Below are 20,206 nucleotides of genomic sequence, written 5' to 3'. Positions count from 1 at the left end.
GTAGTATTAACACCTCCAATCTCTCCATAAGAACGGCTTTCTGAAAAAAAAACACCCCCAAGAAAGCCGTTCTTAACATGGAGAGATTGGAGGGGGTATTCCGGAAGTCGTTCTTAAAATGGGGAGAGGAGGGCGTTTTGTAACATCAAATGTTAAATAAAAATAAATAAAAATAAGATAAATAAAAAATAAATAAAAATAAAAATAATAAACATCAAATCAAATAAAAAAAAACGATCAATGTATAGTATCTGTTAACGAAAATATTTTTTTTTTAATTATTAGCAAATAATTCAAAGAATAGATTTCTAAATAATACCGTTTTTATTTCGGCACGGTAGCATAACTGCATAAGATGCATATACTTTTTAACGTTTTCGTTTTTTTCCTATTATAATTATACGCATATTTTCTTGTGTCTATGACGTAACTGTTCCTTACTTTGTCTGTATCAATGTTACAGCATATTCCAAATATCACATCAATCTATAGAGTGGTTTAGTTAAGTGATATTTTAAGTTTTAATTGAAGAAAAAAAAACAGATACTACAGTTTGATTTTGTCCAAAATGTATGGATAGAAATATTTCTTTCCACGTGGCTATAAATTTCCGCTAAATTTCGTCCTTAGCGGAAATATATATTTATATATATATATATAAATATAAACGAAAGCAATATGCGGCGATCCCAAAATGTCGAATATTTAACATTTCAATGTCGGGCAAATTAAATAGATGGGTGACCCCCATTCGTAACTCGTAGATATGATTTCGACGTGATATAAAAAGTTTTAAAAATGAGCGACGGCCTCGAGAAGCTGCCAAAATAAATCCTAGCTTGTTCTGTGTTATAGGAGGAAATATGGGGAGTTGATGGCCTTCGTCGCATAGGGTAGAATTAGCTGCAAAGTTCTTTGCAAATAGTTTGGCCTTGTCTGCCGCTGACGAGATGACCTCTGGTCCATTGATAATGGTTGGGATAGAACGCACACTTCTGTTCAGGATCCTATTTGTTATTTGCCAAAACTGGTGGGAACCAAGCCACTGATCAGCTACCTTGGATTTAACAGACTGGGCATATAGCTCTCTTGCATTTTTTATTACTCTTTTACAGTGGTTGCTGGCAGTCCTGAAAGCAGCTTTAGTCTCAGTGCATCTATTACGTTGGTAGCTATGGAAAAAGTGATTTCTGTGCGCGATAGCAGCAGCACATTCTGGGGAGAACCATGGCTGGCTGTTAGGTTTTTGTTGGAATTTTTTAGATGGTATGAATTGGTCTATGCCTACAATTAACCATTCGGCCAGATCTGATACTATAGAGGACACTTCCTTTTTAAACATGGAGTGCAGAGGTAAATCAGATATGAATGTACGGAAGCTATCCCAGATATGAATGTACGGAAGCTATACAGTACGGTGGAGGGGTACGTCTGGGGGCTTCTTACATTTCATTTTTATCTTAACTGATACGACGGAGTGGTCGGAGGATCCTAGAGGAGAATGAACGGAACATGAACATAGCTCAGGGGAAGTTGAGAGAAAAAGGTCTAGGAGGCTTGCATATTGACCGGGTGTATGTCCCTGATAGTAGTCCCCCCCTACATCAAAGGTGTACCGTGCCTTGTTTGGAGTGAAAATGTAAAAAAAAAAAAAAAAAATCTTACTGCTCAACTCCCCACAACTATTCTCCTGTAAACATTATTGCGATTGGTAGTAGTTCTATGGCGGTTACCATAATGTAATTCTTGTTGGGTAGGTCACCATTTTGGCGGGTCCGCCTTTTGGGGAGTCGTCGAAATTAATATTTTATATTTTATTAATATTAACATTTTATATTCATTTCAGCGTACAAGTCGTATCGGGTTATAGAAAGTATTGATATTTTGGTATTATTGTTAATAGAATACTTTAATCGTTTTTTTTATTACTTTCGACTGTCAATAAAGTAAACGACGGAAGGGAGAATGATAGATATTGTATAGGAATAAAAACAGCCAAATATTTTTATGTATATTTTTATGATTACGTTGGTGATCTTTTTTATACTAATTTCACCATGACATGTAAGTAAATAATAATGTTTTCACCTGAAATGTGGTTGTTTAAAAGTTCACTTATTTCTTTTTCTTTATATCTTTTTGCTGATCTAGTTCTGTTACGTTGATCGTCACCCGTTCCAAGATGTCCTCCGAACGTGCCAGTTATATCCACAAGTTCATCCGACAAAAGTTTCGATGATTAAAAAAATTTTTTTTTTGTAAAAAGCCGAGCGAATAAATTATTTTTTTAATAAAAAAAAATAAAAATAAAACCATGAAAAAAAAAAAAAACCTGAGAAAATTTATTCCAATTTTTTATTTGCTAAAAAAATTGTTTCTATAACAAATAAAAAAACTTAAATGAAAATTGTTTTTATTTTCTTTAAAAAAAAATTTACAGGTATCGGAATTGAAAAAAAGATATATCAAATTTCCGATGCCAAAAACGATTCTTTTAATTTTGTTTTTATTTGATTTTATTTAAAGCAAAATCTTCTACCGCTAATAATAAAATTATAAATATTTATTGCTTTTTAACTATTGATAAAACTAAAATCGATACATCATGCCTCACACAAGTATTTTTACGTTTGATAAATTTTTTTTTTTTACATTGGCATCACCACTTATCAAGGCCAAGAGGCCACTCGAGGATAAGGGTTAAAGAGTGTACAGTAGAAATTGGACAATACAGTAATCGTTAGTAATGGAAATTCGGTAAATTTGTTAACTTATATGGAACGGCTCATCAAAAACTTGTTTACGTTAGACTTGAACACAACCATATTGTAGTCAGCTGGAAAGCAGGAAAACGGAAGATAATTACACAGGCGTGCAGTTCTAAGAACGAAGCTTTGTTCATAGAATCTACGTTTAGGTTTAGGCACAGATAAAGAGTGGGGGAAATTATTGATCGTGTTTTCAGCTAGTCTAGTGTTTCTTGTAAAAGTTTGACGAGGGGAGGACCATAGATTGGAGCTCAACAGAGCACTTGCCATGAAAATAACGATAAAGCAGAGACAAACTCGCAACATCTCTTCTGTGAGAAAGAGGTTGCAGGGAAGAGAAAAAGACATCCCTACGAGGCTATAAAGTCTATTTTGAACTCTATCAAGGCAGGACAAGTCCTTTCTAGCAACTCCTGCCCAAATATGGCAACAGTACTCCATCCTTGGACGTACCTGGCCCTTATATAGATAGAGAATTGCATCAGCAGTGAGATATCTACTGGATCGATAGAAGGATCCCACCATTTTTCCAGCGGTCTTGGCAACAGATTTAATGTATGTGTTCCATTTAAGATCAGGAATGTGGAATTGTCTTCCGTTTTCCTGCTTTCCAGCTGACTACAATATGGTTGTCTTCAAGTCTAACGTAAACAAATTCTTGATGAGCCGTTCCACTTAACAAATTTACTGAAATTTCCATTACTAATGATTACTGTATTGTCCAATTTCTACTGTACATTCTTTAACCCTTATCCTCGAGTGGCCTCTTGGCTCTTGGCCTTGATAAGTGGTGACGCCTATTTAAAAAAAATAAAAGAGGAAAAAAGAAGTGCACTTATTGATCCGCGCTATTTTCAAGTTTAATTAAAGTTTTATGATATCTGTTTTTTATTAAATTGTAAGGTTAAAGTACAGAATAGGTACAAAACACCCTACCCTCCCCAGGTTAAGAATGGCTTTCTAAATAAGAACGTTATTATTTCAGCACGAATCAATAAGTGCACTAGAACCGGGTTTTTTTGTTTTTTTTTAATAATATAAACATTTCGGGTTTGTGTTACTGTACACATAGATTGGAAAAAGTTGTCAAAAAACAAATATATAAAAAAAAAAATGTTATCAAAGGCAAGATAAGTTACTTTTCTACCTAGTTTGAGAAAATGAGTTAAAAATAAAACACTATAGAAAATAGTGTTAAAAAACCTACCGAATATATGTCAGCCCATGTCACGGTAACATATATTGAGCGAGTTTCTAACAGTATTTTGTATATTTTTTATTTTTAACTCATTTTCCCAATCTTACTGTGTTCAATAGAGAGTTTGATAACATTTATATATTATATATTTGTTTTGTATTTTTTAATTATTTTTTTTTCAACTTTTACGCTTTGTTGTCTTTACTCCGAAGGATTAACCTTAGAATTTCCACAGGTCTCATTAGTTAAAACGAATTATTTCGCAGTTCAAATTGGCGTGAAATAAACAAATCTGACTGACACAGGGTTTGCCATTTCCGGTTGTCGCCGCCGACAACGCTCTTATATTTACAATCGAAAGCGTCGCCAATCGCTGTGTCTGTGTGTGTAGGAGTGGGGGCAAAGTTGTAACATTCAATAAAATCAACTGCTTTAATTTCTATGAATCGTCATTCGCGTATCGGTGCGAAGTCGAGTGTCGGCGTTCTTGTCTCGTTGAAGGAGAAGTAAGTTTTTTTTTAACACAGTTGAGTTGGAAATGGATTTCTGCACGTGCATGGCTGGACGATAAGAATAATAATACAAATAACAATAATTATTATCTTCAAGTCTCTTCTTAAAGGGGGTTTTCGGCTGGCTACGAAGTTACAACTAGCTAATCGACACTCGACACCGTCAATGAGTTATACGAAACAGACGGACTGTTCCGCTGTATCAAAGTTATTAAGTGTGGTTAGACTGAAACTCATCAAAGCCAGTAATCTAAGTTTCAACTAGCTAATAGACATTATTCGGCACTTTCAATGAGTTATGCGATCACCGCCACTTGTCCAAAAAACGGACTGTTCCGCTGTATCACAGTTATTAAGGGTGGTTAGAGTGTAAGTCATCAGAGCCAGTAACCTAACTTACAACTAGCTAGTCGACATTCGACACTGTCATTGAGTTATGCGATACACTGCTAATTGTCCAGAGACGGACTGTTCTACTGTATCACAGTTGTAAAGGGTGGTTAGACTAAAACTCATAAGAGCCAGTAATCTAATTTACAACTAGCTTATCGACAGTAGACACTTTCACTGAGTTTACGTGTGTGTGTGTGTGTGTGTGTGTGTGTGTGTGTGTGCTTCGTTAACATTCGGACTGTCCATTTTAAAATCGTTCGGGTATGCTGAAAACGAATATCGACAGGATAATTAGCACAGACACGTAGTTTTCGATATATTAATGCGTGTATTTTGAAATGTAACTCACTGGCAACCATGTTTGAACAGGCGGCATACGAAAGGGGCCAACCCTCAGTTTGTTCAGGTATGCTGAAAACGAATATCGCAAGGAAAATTAGCACAGACTGACTATAGATTCACCATCAAAGTATCGAAATATTTTTTTTATTTTATAAAGGAATCACTACTTATCAAGCCCCAGAGGCCACTCGAGGGTAAGGGTTAAAGTGTGTACAGTAGTCAATGGGACAATATCATAGTAATCGTTAGAAGTGTAAATTTGGTAAATTGGATTACTTAAGAGGAACGGCTCATCAAGAACTTGTTTACATTGGACTTGAAGACGATGAAATAAAAATATAAAGTTGAAAGAACTAGCGAAAAATATCATTTTAACGATGCCTTTCAAATCGTAAACTGCTTGTTTACATTTGTGTACATTTTTCGAAGATAATAAAAAGTGTAAAAGAAAGCAAACCTTTAGAATCCTAAAAAGATCTCCCGGAAGCATTTTTGCAACATGAAAAATATACAAACCAAAATAAAGAGAGGAGGAAACCTACTCAAAAATATGGTTTATTACATCGCCTAAAAAAAAAGAAGAATCAGGGCCTCCAATAATACGATAATTTGGTGGGGAAGTAAATTGTTTTCTTTTTTCTAACTTGGTTTTAAAAAAGTTTTTATTGCTAACATTTATTTTCATAAACTCTAACCACACCTCACAACCCTAATCCCGACCGGTCGGGAAAAAAAGTTTTTATTTTTTTAAATTTTGGTGAAACGCACGCACGCACGCACGCACACACACATAAGCATATCGCTTGTCACCAAGCTAAAGAAGAGAGAGAGAGAGAGAGTGGGGGAAGGAGAGAAAGGGTCGTGTTCTCTGCACTGCACGTGCCGGGGTCAAAGTTAAATGAAATCGATTATAAATGGCTCGACAAAGTTGTGTCTGAACTTTTTATTCTATGAAACTTAAGATTAATAAAACGAAATAATCGTGACCCGTGGAAATTCCACGGCGAACATTTCGCATTCAATAAGAACAAAACGAAAAAGTAGTGAACAAATAAATATATAAGAAAATTAATGTTACCAAAGGCAAGATAAGTTACCCTACTACCTACCTAGATCACATTTTTGTTGTTTTAACTTATTTTAAAACGTTTATTTAACACAAACAAAAGTAGCGCACAGTTTTAAGTTAGAACAATAAATAAGTGTCTGACATTTTATAGACATCTTGTGAGACTCGATAATCGCTCCAAACTCGAAAATTAAGCAAAATACTGGTAGCAACACATCCAATAAATGTCAGCAAACGTTCGAACATGTTTTCTTTTTCACATTAGCGAAACTCTTATCAGAGCAAAAGCGAAAATGAGAAGCAAACACAAATGAAGAAGTCGGTTTTTATCGTTGAGCACAAAAACAAAAACAAAAACAAAAAAGAGTATCTAATCTAATAGGCCCCGTGCTATAGGTCAATCTCCAAAGTCTGTCCCATCGCCTCGGTGTTGCATCCTTGTTTACAAGTACTTTAATGGGATGTGCTCTGATGAACCCATAGCACTTATACCACCTCGACGTACAATGGCAAAATCACAGCGGTTTCACTTGGGGCCCCTAAAGGTCGGAAATCCTTCTACTCTAATAGTGTTTACTTTACGCAGACTTGCTATCGTATAGAAAAGTCGGTACTTAGTTGGATACGGGGTAATATTTAAAGATAGCGACCAGAGAAAAAAAATAGTCAAAAGGTCGCAACCAGGTGAAAAAATAGTAAAATAGTTTTATTTTGCTTTTATTAATTATTAATAAACGAATGAATCATTTCTATTTAAAATCCATTAAGTATTATGCATGCAAAACTTAAAAAACAAAACATGTTTCTAATGCATCAACATTATGTGAACAAGCTAAATCAAAGCTAAATAAATTTGACCTGATGTCGAGTTTATCTAAAAGCGATACTCGATTTTTCACTCGGAATTATTCCTCGTTCAATTCAAGTTTCACGACATATTGATTACATTGTTAGATGACAGTACAAAGAATAGATTTCTAAATAATAATGTTTTTATTTCGGCACGGTAGCACAACTGCATAGGATGCATATATTTTTTTCAAGGAGAGGTTGGGGTGTTTATACTACGCTGGGGTAGGTCGTAAAAATAACCGTTTTTTCCCCTTCATTCTGACCAAAGACCATTTGCTGCTAACCTCTCTGTTTCTCTCTCTCTCTCTCTCTCTCTTTCTCTCTCTCTCTCTCTCTCTCTCTCTGGCTTCTCCGTGCTCGTGCTACGAAGTTTATATATATATATATATATATATATATATATATATATATATATATATATATATATATATATATATATATATATATATGAGAGAGAGAGAGAGATGGAGACAGAAAGAGAAAGGGGGAGAAGGGAGAGAGAGAGAGAGAGAGGGAGGGAGACAGAAAGAGAAAGAGGGGCAAAGGGGGGAGAAGGGAGAGAGAGAGAGAGAGAGAGAGAGAGAGAGAGAGAGAGAGAGAGAGAGAGAAATATGTGTGTCTACGCTCTCCGCCATCACGTCAACGAGGAAGGGAGAAGAAACGGAGACAGCTGAGAGGCACACACTCTATAAACGCACACATACACACATACTTGCATAAACACACATACACGCACTCGCATAAACACACACACAAATACTTAAACACACCAACACACAAAAACACAAATCATTACTCTGTGTGTGTGTGTGTGTGTGTGTGTGTGTGTGTGTGTGTGTGTGTGTGTTTCGCTCCCCAGCTTTCTATATCATCTCCGTTTGACAAAGTTTTAATATTCAATACATTAAATCAACAGCTATAATTTATATGAATCGTCCTTGTATTTAGCTTGACTTTCTCAATTCAAATTGAGATTCGCCATTTTGATCCCAGGCAAAGAACAATTTTATTAGCGTGATGGTGCGAAGATCGGGGTGGCGACAATAAGTCGAATGTCGGCATTCTTGTCCCTTTGAAGACGAACTAAGTTTTGGAAAAAGTTCAGTCTGAAATGGATTTCTGTTTACAACACACGGCCCAGGTTGGCCGATAAGTCTTCAAGTCTCTTCTTAAAGGGGCTTCGGCTTCTCCTTTAAGAATTTACAACTAGTTAATCTACTGAGTTATGCCAAACAGACGGACTGTTCCGCTGTATCACAGTGTGGCTAGACTAAAACTCATCAGAGAGTAATCTAATTTACAACTAGCTTATCGACAGTAGACACTTTCACTGGGTTTACGTGTGTGTGTGTGTGAGTGTGTGTGTTTGTGTGTTTGTCTCTGTGTGTGTGTATTTCGTTAACATTCGAAATGTTGATTTTAAAACCGTTCAGGTATGCTGAAAACGAATATCGCAAGGAAAATTAGCAGAGACAAACAGTTTTGGAGCTAGTTTTATTAATGCGTGTATTTTGAAATGTAAATCACTGGCGACCATGTTTGAACAAGCGGCATATGAAAGGGGCCAACCCTCAGTTTGTTCAGGTATGCTGAAAACGAATATCGTAGGAAAATTAGCAGAGACAAATAGTTTTGGAGCTAGTTATATTAATGCGCGTATTTTGAAATGTAAATGCATAAACACACTCATACACACACTTTCATAAACACACACACTCGCATAAACACACACATATACACAAACACACACGTAGACACCAACACACCAACACAAATCAACTTTCCGTTAGAAGCTGTCATGGGGTGGGGACGGGTGGGTATCATAAGTGTCAAGTATATATATATAAATATATATATATATATATATAATTATATATATTATAATTATTTTTTAATTTTTTATAACTTTTCAAAGTTTCGGCTGCTAACCTCTCTCTCTCTCTCTCTCTTTGTCTCTCTGTCTCTGTCTCTGTCTGTCTGTCTGTCTCTCTCTCTCTCTCTCTTTCTCTCTCTCTCTCTCTGGCTTCTCCGTGCCACTGCCACTAAGTTATAATATATATATATATATATATATATATATATATATATATATATATATATATATATATCTTATAGAGAGAGAGAGAGAGAGAGAGAGAGACAGAGACAGAGAGAGAGAGAGACAATATGTGCTTCCACATCAAAGAGGGGCAGGAGCATAAACAGAGACAGAAGCACACACAAACACACACATACATACGCACTTTCATAAACACACACACACACTCGCATAAACACACACATACACGAACACACACGTACACACAAATACACAAACACAAATCAACTTTCCGTTAAAAGCTGTCATGAGGTGGCAGGGGTGGGTGTCATAAGTGTCAATCGAATTTGAAAGTTTGTTAACGAAATGGATTTATTTCAACTTCGTTTGACACGTGCCAATTCTCCGGCCCTTCACCCCCCTCCCTCTACCTGCCTCTCTCTTTACTAAGACTTTTCGGTTGGGGTGTTTTTGCTACGCTGGGGTAGATCGTAAAAATAACCGGTTTTTTTTTCGTTATTAAATTGTAATTTTTTAAGAAATCATTACCTTAAAAGTTAAGGAAGCCATTCTTAATGTAGAGAGGGGCATGTTAACTATTCTGTACTTTCATCGAATAATTTAATAAGCAAAAGATAGGATAAAATTGAATTTAACTTGAAAATTTTACCCAAAAATGTCGCAGAAGTTTTCTTTGATATTTCTTATTTTACAAGCTGCCCCAGCGTAGTATTAACACCTCCAATCTCTCCATAAGAACGGCTTTCTGAAAAAAAAAACACCCCCAAGAAAGCCGTTCTTAACATGGAGAGATTGGAGGGGGTATTCCGGAAGTCGTTCTTAAAATGGGGAGAGGAGGGCGTTTTGTAACATCAAATGTTAAATAAAAATAAATAAAAATAAGATAAATAAAAAATAAATAAAAATAAAAATAATAAACATCAAATCAAATAAAAAAAACGATCAATGTATAGTATCTGTTAACGAAAATATTTTTTTTTTTAATTATTAGCAAATAATTCAAAGAATAGATTTCTAAATAATACCGTTTTTATTTCGGCACGGTAGCATAACTGCATAAGATGCATATACTTTTTAACGTTTTCGTTTTTTTCCTATTATAATTATACGCATATTTTCTTGTGTCTATGACGTAACTGTTCCTTACTTTGTCTGTATCAATGTTACAGCATATTCCAAATATCACATCAATCTATAGAGTGGTTTAGTTAAGTGATATTTTAAGTTTTAATTGAAGAAAAAAAAACAGATACTACAGTTTGATTTTGTCCAAAATGTATGGATAGAAATATTTCTTTCCACGTGGCTATAAATTTCCGCTAAATTTCCTCCTTAGCGGAAATATATATTTATATATATATATATAAATATAAACGAAAGCAATATGCGGCGATCCCAAAATGTCGAATATTTAACATTTCAATGTCGGGCAAATTAAATAGATGGGTGACCCCCATTCGTAACTCGTAGATATGATTTCGACGTGATATAAAAAGTTTTAAAAATGAGCGACGGCCTCGAGAAGCTGCCAAAATAAATCCTAGCTTGTTCTGTGTTATAGGAGGAAATATGGGGAGTTGATGGCCTTCGTCGCATAGGGTAGAATTAGCTGCAAAGTTCTTTGCAAATAGTTTGGCCTTGTCTGCCGCTGACGAGATGACCTCTGGTCCATTGATAATGGTTGGGATAGAACGCACACTTCTGTTCAGGATCCTATTTGTTATTTGCCAAAACTGGTGGGAACCAAGCCACTGATCAGCTACCTTGGATTTAACAGACTGGGCATATAGCTCTCTTGCATTTTTTATTACTCTTTTACAGTGGTTGCTGGCAGTCCTGAAAGCAGCTTTAGTCTCAGTGCATCTATTACGTTGGTAGCTATGGAAAAAGTGATTTCTGTGCGCGATAGCAGCAGCACATTCTGGGGAGAACCATGGCTGGCTGTTAGGTTTTTGTTGGAATTTTTTAGATGGTATGAATTGGTCTATGCCTACAATTAACCATTCGGCCAGATCTGATACTATAGAGGACACTTCCTTTTTAAACATGGAGTGCAGAGGTAAATCAGATATGAATGTACGGAAGCTATCCCAGATATGAATGTACGGAAGCTATACAGTACGGTGGAGGGGTACGTCTGGGGGCTTCTTACATTTCATTTTTATCTTAACTGATACGACGGAGTGGTCGGAGGATCCTAGAGGAGAATGAACGGAACATGAACATAGCTCAGGGGAAGTTGAGAGAAAAAGGTCTAGGAGGCTTGCATATTGACCGGGTGTATGTCCCTGATAGTAGTCCCCCCTACATCAAAGGTGTACCGTGCCTTGTTTGGAGTGAAAATGTAAAAAAAAAAAAAATCTTACTGCTCAACTCCCCACAACTATTCTCCTGTAAACATTATTGCGATTGGTAGTAGTTCTATGGCGGTTACCATAATGTAATTCTTGTTGGGTAGGTCACCATTTTGGCGGGTCCGCCTTTTGGGGAGTCGTCGAAATTAATATTTTATATTTTATTAATATTAATATTTTATATTCATTTCAGCGTACAAGTCGTATCGGGTTATAGAAAGTATTGATATTTTGGTATCATTGTTAATAGAATACTTTAATCGTTTTTTTTATTACTTTCGACTGTCAATAAAGTAAACGACGGAAGGGAGAATGATAGATATTGTATAGGAATAAAAACAGCCAAATATTTTTATGTATATTTTTATGATTACGTTGGTGATCTTTTTTATACTAATTTCACCATGACATGTAAGTAAATAATAATGTTTTCACCTGAAATGTGGTTGTTTAAAAGTTCACTTATTTCTTTTTCTTTATATCTTTTTGCTGATCTAGTTCTGTTACGTTGATCGTCACCCGTTCCAAGATGTCCTCCGAACGTGCCAGTTATATCCACAAGTTCATCCGACAAAAGTTTCGATGATTAAAAAAATTTTTTTTTTGTAAAAAGCCGAGCGAATAAATTATTTTTTTAATAAAAAAAAATAAAAATAAAACCATGAAAAAAAAAACCTGAGAAAATTTATTCTTTGTTATTTTTTTTTTTTACCAATTTTTTATTTGCTAAAAAAATTGTTTCTATAACAAATAAAAAAACTTAAATGAAAATTGTTTTTATTTTCTTTAAAAAAAAATTTACAGGTATCGGAATTGAAAAAAAGATATATCAAATTTCCGATGCCAAAAACGATTCTTTTAATTTTGTTTTTATTTGATTTTATTTAAAGCAAAATCTTCTACCGCTAATAATAAAATTATAAATATTTATTGCTTTTTAACTATTGATAAAACTAAAATCGATACATCATGCCTCACACAAGTATTTTTACGTTTGATAAATTTTTTTTTTTTACATTGGCATCACCACTTATCAAGGCCAAGAGGCCACTCGAGGATAAGGGTTAAAGAGTGTACAGTAGAAATTGGATAATACAGTAATCGTTAGTAATGGAAATTCGGTAAATTTGTTAACTTATATGGAACGGCTCATCAAAAACTTGTTTACGTTAGACTTGAACACAACCATATTGTAGTAAACTGGAAAGCAGGAAAACGGAAGACAATTTCACAGGCGTGCAGTTCTAAGAACGAAGCTTTGTTCATAGAATCTACGTTTAGGTTTAGGCACAGATAAAGAGTGGGGGAAATTATTGATAGTGTTTTCAGCTAGTCTAGTGTTTCTTGTGAAAGTTTGACGAGGGGAGGACCATAGACTGAAGCTCAGCTGAGCACTTGCCATGAAAATAACGATAAAGCAGAGACAAACTCGCAACATCTCTTCTGTGAGAAAGAGGTTGCAGGGAAGAGAAAAAGACATCCCTACGAGGCTATAAAGTCTATTTTGAACTCTATCAAGGCAGGTCAAGTCCTTTCTAGCAACTACTGCCCAAATGTGGCAACAGTACTCCATCCTTGGACGTACCTGGCCCTTATATAGATAGAGAATTGCATCAGCAGTGAGATATCTACTGGATCGATAGAAGGATCCCACCATTTTTCCAGCGGTCTTGGCAACAGATTTAATGTATGTGTTCCATTTAAGATCAGGAATGTGGAATTGTCTTCCGTTTTCCTGCTTTCCAGCTGACTACAATATGGTTGTCTTCAAGTCTAACGTAAACAAATTCTTGATGAGCCGTTCCACTTAACAAATTTACTGAAATTTCCATTACTAATGATTACTGTATTCTCCAATTTCTACTGTACATTCTTTAACCCTTATCCTCGAGTGGCCTCTTGGCCTTGATAAGTGGTGACGCCTATTTAAAAAAAAATAAAAGAGGAAAAAAGAAGTTCACTTATTGATCCGCGCTATTTTCAAGTTTAATTAAAGTTTTATGATATCTGTTTTTTATTAAATTGTAAGGTTAAAGTACAGAATAGGTACAAAACACCCTACCCTCCCCAGGTTAAGAATGGCTTTCTAAATAAGAACGTTATTATTTCAGCACGAATCAATAAGTGCACTAGAACCGGGTTTTTTTTGTTTTTTTTTAATAATATAAACATTTCGGGTTTGTGTTACTGTACACATAGATTGGAAAAAGTTGTCAAAAAACAAATATATAAAAAAAAAATGTTATCAAAGGCAAGATAAGTTACTTTTCTACCTAGTTTGAGGAAATGAGTTAAAAATAAAACACTATAGAAAATAGTGTTAAAAAACCTACCGAATATATGTCAGCCCATGTCACGGTAACATATATTGAGCGAGTTTCTAACAGTATTTTGTATATTTTTTATTTTTAACTCATTTTCCCAATCTTACTGTGTTCAATAGAGAGTTTGATAACATTTATATATTATATATTTGTTTTGTATTTTTTAATTATTTTTTTTTCAACTTTTACGCTTTGTTGTCTTTACTCCGAAGGATTAACCTAAGAATTTCCACAGGTCTCATTAGTTAAAACGAATTATTTCGCAGTTCAAATTGGCGTGAAATAAACAAATCTGACTGACACAGGGTTTGCCATTTCCGGTTGTCGCCGCCGACAACGCTCTTATATTTACAATCGAAAGCGTCGCCAATCGCTGTGTCTGTGTGTGTAGGAGTGGGGGCAAAGTTGTAACATTCAATAAAATCAACTGCTTTAATTTCTATGAATCGTCATTCGCGTATCGGTGCGAAGTCGAGTGTCGGCGTTCTTGTCTCGTTGAAGGAGAAGTAAGTTTTTTTTTAACACAGTTGAGTTGGAAATGGATTTCTGCACGTGCATGGCTGGACGATAAGAATAACAATACAAATAACAATAATTATTATCTTCAAGTCTCTTCTTAAAGGGGGTTTTCGGCTGGCTACGAAGTTACAACTAGCTAATCGACACTCGACACCGTCAATGAGTTATACGAAACAGACGGACTGTTCCGCTGTATCAAAGTTATTAAGTGTGGTTAGACTGAAACTCATCAAAGCCAGTAATCTAAGTTTCAACTAGCTAATAGACATTATTCGGCACTTTCAATGAGTTATGCGATCACCGCCACTTGTCCAAAAAACGGACTGTTCCGCTGTATCACAGTTATTAAGGGTGGTTAGAGTGTAAGTCATCAGAGCCAGTAACCTAACTTACAACTAGCTAGTCGACATTCGACACTGTCATTGAGTTATGCGATACACTGCTAATTGTCCAGAGACGGACTGTTCTACTGTATCACAGTTGTAAAGGGTGGTTAGACTAAAACTCATAAGAGCCAGTAATCTAATTTACAACTAGCTTATCGACAGTAGACACTTTCACTGAGTTTACGTGTGTGTGTGTGTGTGTGTGTGTGTGTGCTTCGTTAACATTCGGACTGTCCATTTTAAAATCGTTCGGGTATGCTGAAAACGAATATCGACAGGATAATTAGCACAGACACGTAGTTTTCGATATATTAATGCGTGTATTTTGAAATGTAACTCACTGGCAACCATGTTTGAACAGGCGGCATACGAAAGGGGCCAACCCTCAGTTTGTTCAGGTATGCTGAAAACGAATATCGCAAGGAAAATTAGCACAGACTGACTATAGATTCACCATCAAAGTATCGAAATATTTTTTTTATTTTATAAAGGAATCACTACTTATCAAGCCCCAGAGGCCACTCGAGGGTAAGGGTTAAAGTGTGTACAGTAGTCAATGGGACAATATCATAGTAATCGTTAGAAGTGTAAATTTGGTAAATTGGATTACTTAAGAGGAACGGCTCATCAAGAACTTGTTTACATTGGACTTGAAGACGACGAAATAAAAATATAAAGTTGAAAGAACTAGCGAAAAATATCATTTTAACGATGCCTTTCAAATCGTAAACTGCTTGTTTACATTTGTGTACATTTTTCGAAGATAATAAAAAGTGTAAAAGAAAGCAAACCTTTAGAATCCTAAAAAGATCTCCCGGAAGCATTTTTGCAACATGAAAAATATACAAACCAAAATAAAGAGAGGAGGAAACCTACTCAAAAATATGGTTTATTACATCGCCTAAAAAAAAGAAGAATCAGGGCCTCCAATAATACGATAATTTGGTGGGGAAGTAAATTGTTTTCTTTTTTCTAACTTGGTTTTAAAAAAGTTTTTATTGCTAACATTTATTTTCATAAACTCTAACCACACCTCACAACCCTAATCCCGACCGGTCGGGAAAAAAAGTTTTTATTTTTTTAAATTTTGGTGAAACGCACGCACGCACGCACGCACGCACACACACATAAGCATATCGCTTGTCACCAAGCTAAAGAAGAGAGAGAGAGAGAGAGTGGGGGAAGGAGAGAAAGGGTCGTGTTCTCTGCACTGCACGTGCCGGGGTCAAACAGAAGTTAAATGAAATCGATTATAAATGGCTCGACAAAGTTGTGTCTGAACTTTTTATTCTATGAAACTTAAGATTAATAAAACGAAATAATCGTGACCCGTGGAAATTCCACGGCGAACATTTCGCATTCAATAAGAACAAAACGAAAAAGTAGTGAACAAATAAATATATAAGAAAATTAATGTTACCAAAGGCAAGATAAGTTACCCTACTACCTACCTAGATCACATTTTTGTTGTTTTAACTTATTTTAAAACGTTTATTTAACACAAACAAAAGTAGCGCACAGTTTTAAGTTAGAACAATAAATAAGTGTCTGACATTTTATAGACATCTTGTGAGACTCGATAATCGCTCCAAACTCGAAAATTAAGCAAAATACTGGTAGCAACACATCCAATAAATGTCAGCAAACGTTCGAACATGTTTTCTTTTTCACATTAGCGAAACTCTTATCAGAGCAAAAGCGAAAATGAGAAGCAAACACAAATGAAGAAGTCGGTTTTTATCGTTGAGCACAAAAACAAAAACAAAAACAAAAAAGAGTATCTAATCTAATAGGCCCCGTGCTATAGGTCAATCTCCAAAGTCTGTCCCATCGCCTCGGTGTTGCATCCTTGTTTACAAGTACTTTAATGGGATGTGCTCTGATGAACCCATAGCACTTATACCACCTCGACGTACAATGGCAAAATCACAGCGGTTTCACTTGGGGCCCCTAAAGGTCGGAAATCCTTCTACTCTAATAGTGTTTACTTTACGCAGACTTGCTATCGTATAGAAAAGTCGGTACTTAGTTGGATACGGGGTAATATTTAAAGATAGCGACCAGAGAAAAAAAATAGTCAAAAGGTCGCAACCAGGTGAAAAAATAGTAAAATAGTTTTATTTTGCTTTTATTAATTATTAATAAACGAATGAATCATTTCTATTTAAAATCCATTAAGTATTATGCATGCAAAACTTAAAAAACAAAACATGTTTCTAATGCATCAACATTATGTGAACAAGCTAAATCAAAGCTAAATAAATTTGACCTGATGTCGAGTTTATCTAAAAGCGATACTCGATTTTTCACTCGGAATTATTCCTCGTTCAATTCAAGTTTCACGACATATTGATTACATTGTTAGATGACAGTACAAAGAATAGATTTCTAAATAATAATGTTTTTATTTCGGCACGGTAGCACAACTGCATAGGATGCATATATTTTTTTCAAGGAGAGGTTGGGGTGTTTATACTACGCTGGGGTAGGTCGTAAAAATAACCGTTTTTTCCCCTTCATTCTGACCAAAGACCATTTGCTGCTAACCTCTCTGTTTCTCTCTCTCTCTCTCTCTCTTTCTCTCTCTCTCTCTCTCTCTCTCTCTCTCTCTGGCTTCTCCGTGCTCGTGCTACGAAGTTTATATATATATATATATATATATATATATATATATATATATATATATATATATATATATGAGAGAGAGAGATGGAGACAGAAAGAGAAAGGGGGAGAAGGGAGAGAGAGAGAGAGAGAGGGAGGGAGACAGAAAGAGAAAGAGGGGCAAAGGGGGGAGAAGGAGAGAGAGAGAGAGAGAGAGAGAGAGAGAGAGAGAGAGAGAGAGAGAGAGAGAGAGAGAGAGAGAGAATATGTGTGTCTACGCTCTCCGCCATCACGTCAACGAGGAAGGGAGAAGAAACGGAGACAGCTGAGAGGCACACACTCTATAAACGCACACATACACACATACTTGCATAAACACACATACACGCACTCGCATAAACACACACACAAATACTTAAACACACCAACACACAAAAACACAAATCATTACTCTGTGTGTGTGTGTGTGTGTGTGTGTGTGTGTGTGTGTGTGTGTGTGTTTCGTTCCCCAGCTTTCTATATCATCTCCGTTTGACAAAGTTTTAATATTCAATACATTAAATCAACAGCTATAATTTATATGAATCGTCCTTGTATTTAGCTTGACTTTCTCAATTCAAATTGAGATTCGCCATTTTGATCCCAGGCAAAGAACAATTTTATTAGCGTGATGGTGCGAAGATCGGGGTGGCGACAATAAGTCGAGTGTCGGCATTCTTGTCCCTTTGAAGACGAACTAAGTTTTGGAAAAAGTTCAGTCTGAAATGGATTTCTGTTTACAACGCACGGCCCAGGTTGGCCGATAAGTCTTCAAGTCTCTTCTTAAAGGGGCTTCTCCTTTAAGAATTTACAACTAGTTAATCTACTGAGTTATGCCAAACAGACGGACTGTTCCGCTGTATCACAGTGTGGCTAGACTAAAACTCATCAGAGAGTAATCTAATTTACAACTAGCTTATCGACAGTAGACACTTTCAGTGTGTGTGTGTGTGAGTGTGTGTGTGTGTGTGTGTGTCTCTGTGTGTGTGTATTTCGTTAACATTCGAAATGTTGATTTTAAAACCGTTCAGGTATGCTGAAAACGAATATCGCAAGGAAAATTAGCAGAGACAAACAGTTTTGGAGCTAGTTTTATTAATGCGTGTATTTTGAAATGTAAATCACTGGCGACCATGTTTGAACAAGCGGCATATGAAAGGGGCCAACCCTCAGTTTGTTCAGGTATGCTGAAAACGAATATCGTAGGAAAATTAGCAGAGACAAATAGTTTTGGAGCTAGTTATATTAATGCGCGTATTTTGAAATGTAAATGCATAAACACACTCATACACACACTTTCATAAACACACACACTCGCATAAACACACACATATACACAAACACACACGTAGACACCAACACACCAACACAAATCAACTTTCCGTTAGAAGCTGTCATGGGGTGGGGACGGGTGGGTATCATAAGTGTCAAGTATATATATATAAATATATATATATATATATAATTATATATATTATAATTATTTTTTAATTTTTTATAACTTTTCAAAGTTTCGGCTGCTAACCTCTCTCTCTCTCTCTTTGTCTCTCTGTCTCTGTCTCTGTCTGTCTGTCTGTCTGTCTCTCTCTCTCTCTCTCTTTCTCTCTCTCTCTCTGGCTTCTCCGTGCCACTGCCACTAAGTTATAAATATATATATATATATATATATATATATATATATCTTATAGAGAGAGAGAGAGAGAGAGACAGAGACAGAGAGAGAGAGAGAGAATATGTGCTTCCACATCAAAGAGGGGCAGGAGCATAAACAGAGACAGAAGCACACACAAACACACACATACATACGCACTTTCATAAACACACACACACACTCGCATAAACACACACATACACGAACACACACGTACACACAAATACACAAACACAAATCAACTTTCCGTTAAAAGCTGTCATGAGGTGGCAGGGGTGGGTGTCATAAGTGTCAATCGAATTTGAAAGTTTGTTAACGAAATGGATTTATTTCAACTTCGTTTGACACGTGCCAATTCTCCGGCCCTTCACCCCCCTCCCTCTACCTGCCTCTCTCTTTACTAAGACTTTTCGGTTGGGGTGTTTTTGCTACGCTGGGGTAGATCGTAAAAATAACCGGTTTTTTTTTCGTTATTAAATTGTAATTTTTTAAGAAATCATTACCTTAAAAGTTAAGGAAGCCATTCTTAATGTAGAGAGGGGCATGTTAACTATTCTGTACTTTCATCGAATAATTTAATAAGCAAAAGATAGGATAAAATTGAATTTAACTTGAAAATTTTACCCAAAAATGTCGCAGAAGTTTTCTTTGATATTTCTTATTTTACAAGCTGCCCCAGCGTAGTATTAACACCTCCAATCTCTCCATAAGAACGGCTTTCTGAAAAAAAAAAACACCCCCAAGAAAGCCGTTCTTAACATGGAGAGATTGGAGGGGGTATTCCGGAAGTCGTTCTTAAAATGGGGAGAGGAGGGCGTTTTGTAACATCAAATGTTAAATAAAAATAAATAAAAATAAGATAAATAAAAAATAAATAAAAATAAAAATAATAAACATCAAATCAAATAAAAAAAACGATCAATGTATAGTATCTGTTAACGAAAAAAAATTTTTTTTTAATTATTAGCAAATAATTCAAAGAATAGATTTCTAAATAATACCGTTTTTATTTCGGCACGGTAGCATAACTGCATAAGATGCATATACTTTTTAACGTTTTCGTTTTTTTCCTATTATAATTATACGCATATTTTCTTGTGTCTATGACGTAACTGTTCCTTACTTTGTCTGTATCA

The sequence above is a fragment of the Euprymna scolopes genome, chromosome 46 (assembly GCF_053919585.1).
Source record: "Euprymna scolopes isolate OS-2025 chromosome 46, ASM5391958v1, whole genome shotgun sequence".
Classification (NCBI taxonomy): Eukaryota; Metazoa; Mollusca; class Cephalopoda; order Sepiida; family Sepiolidae; genus Euprymna; species Euprymna scolopes.
This window is presented reverse-complemented; position numbering follows the sequence as displayed.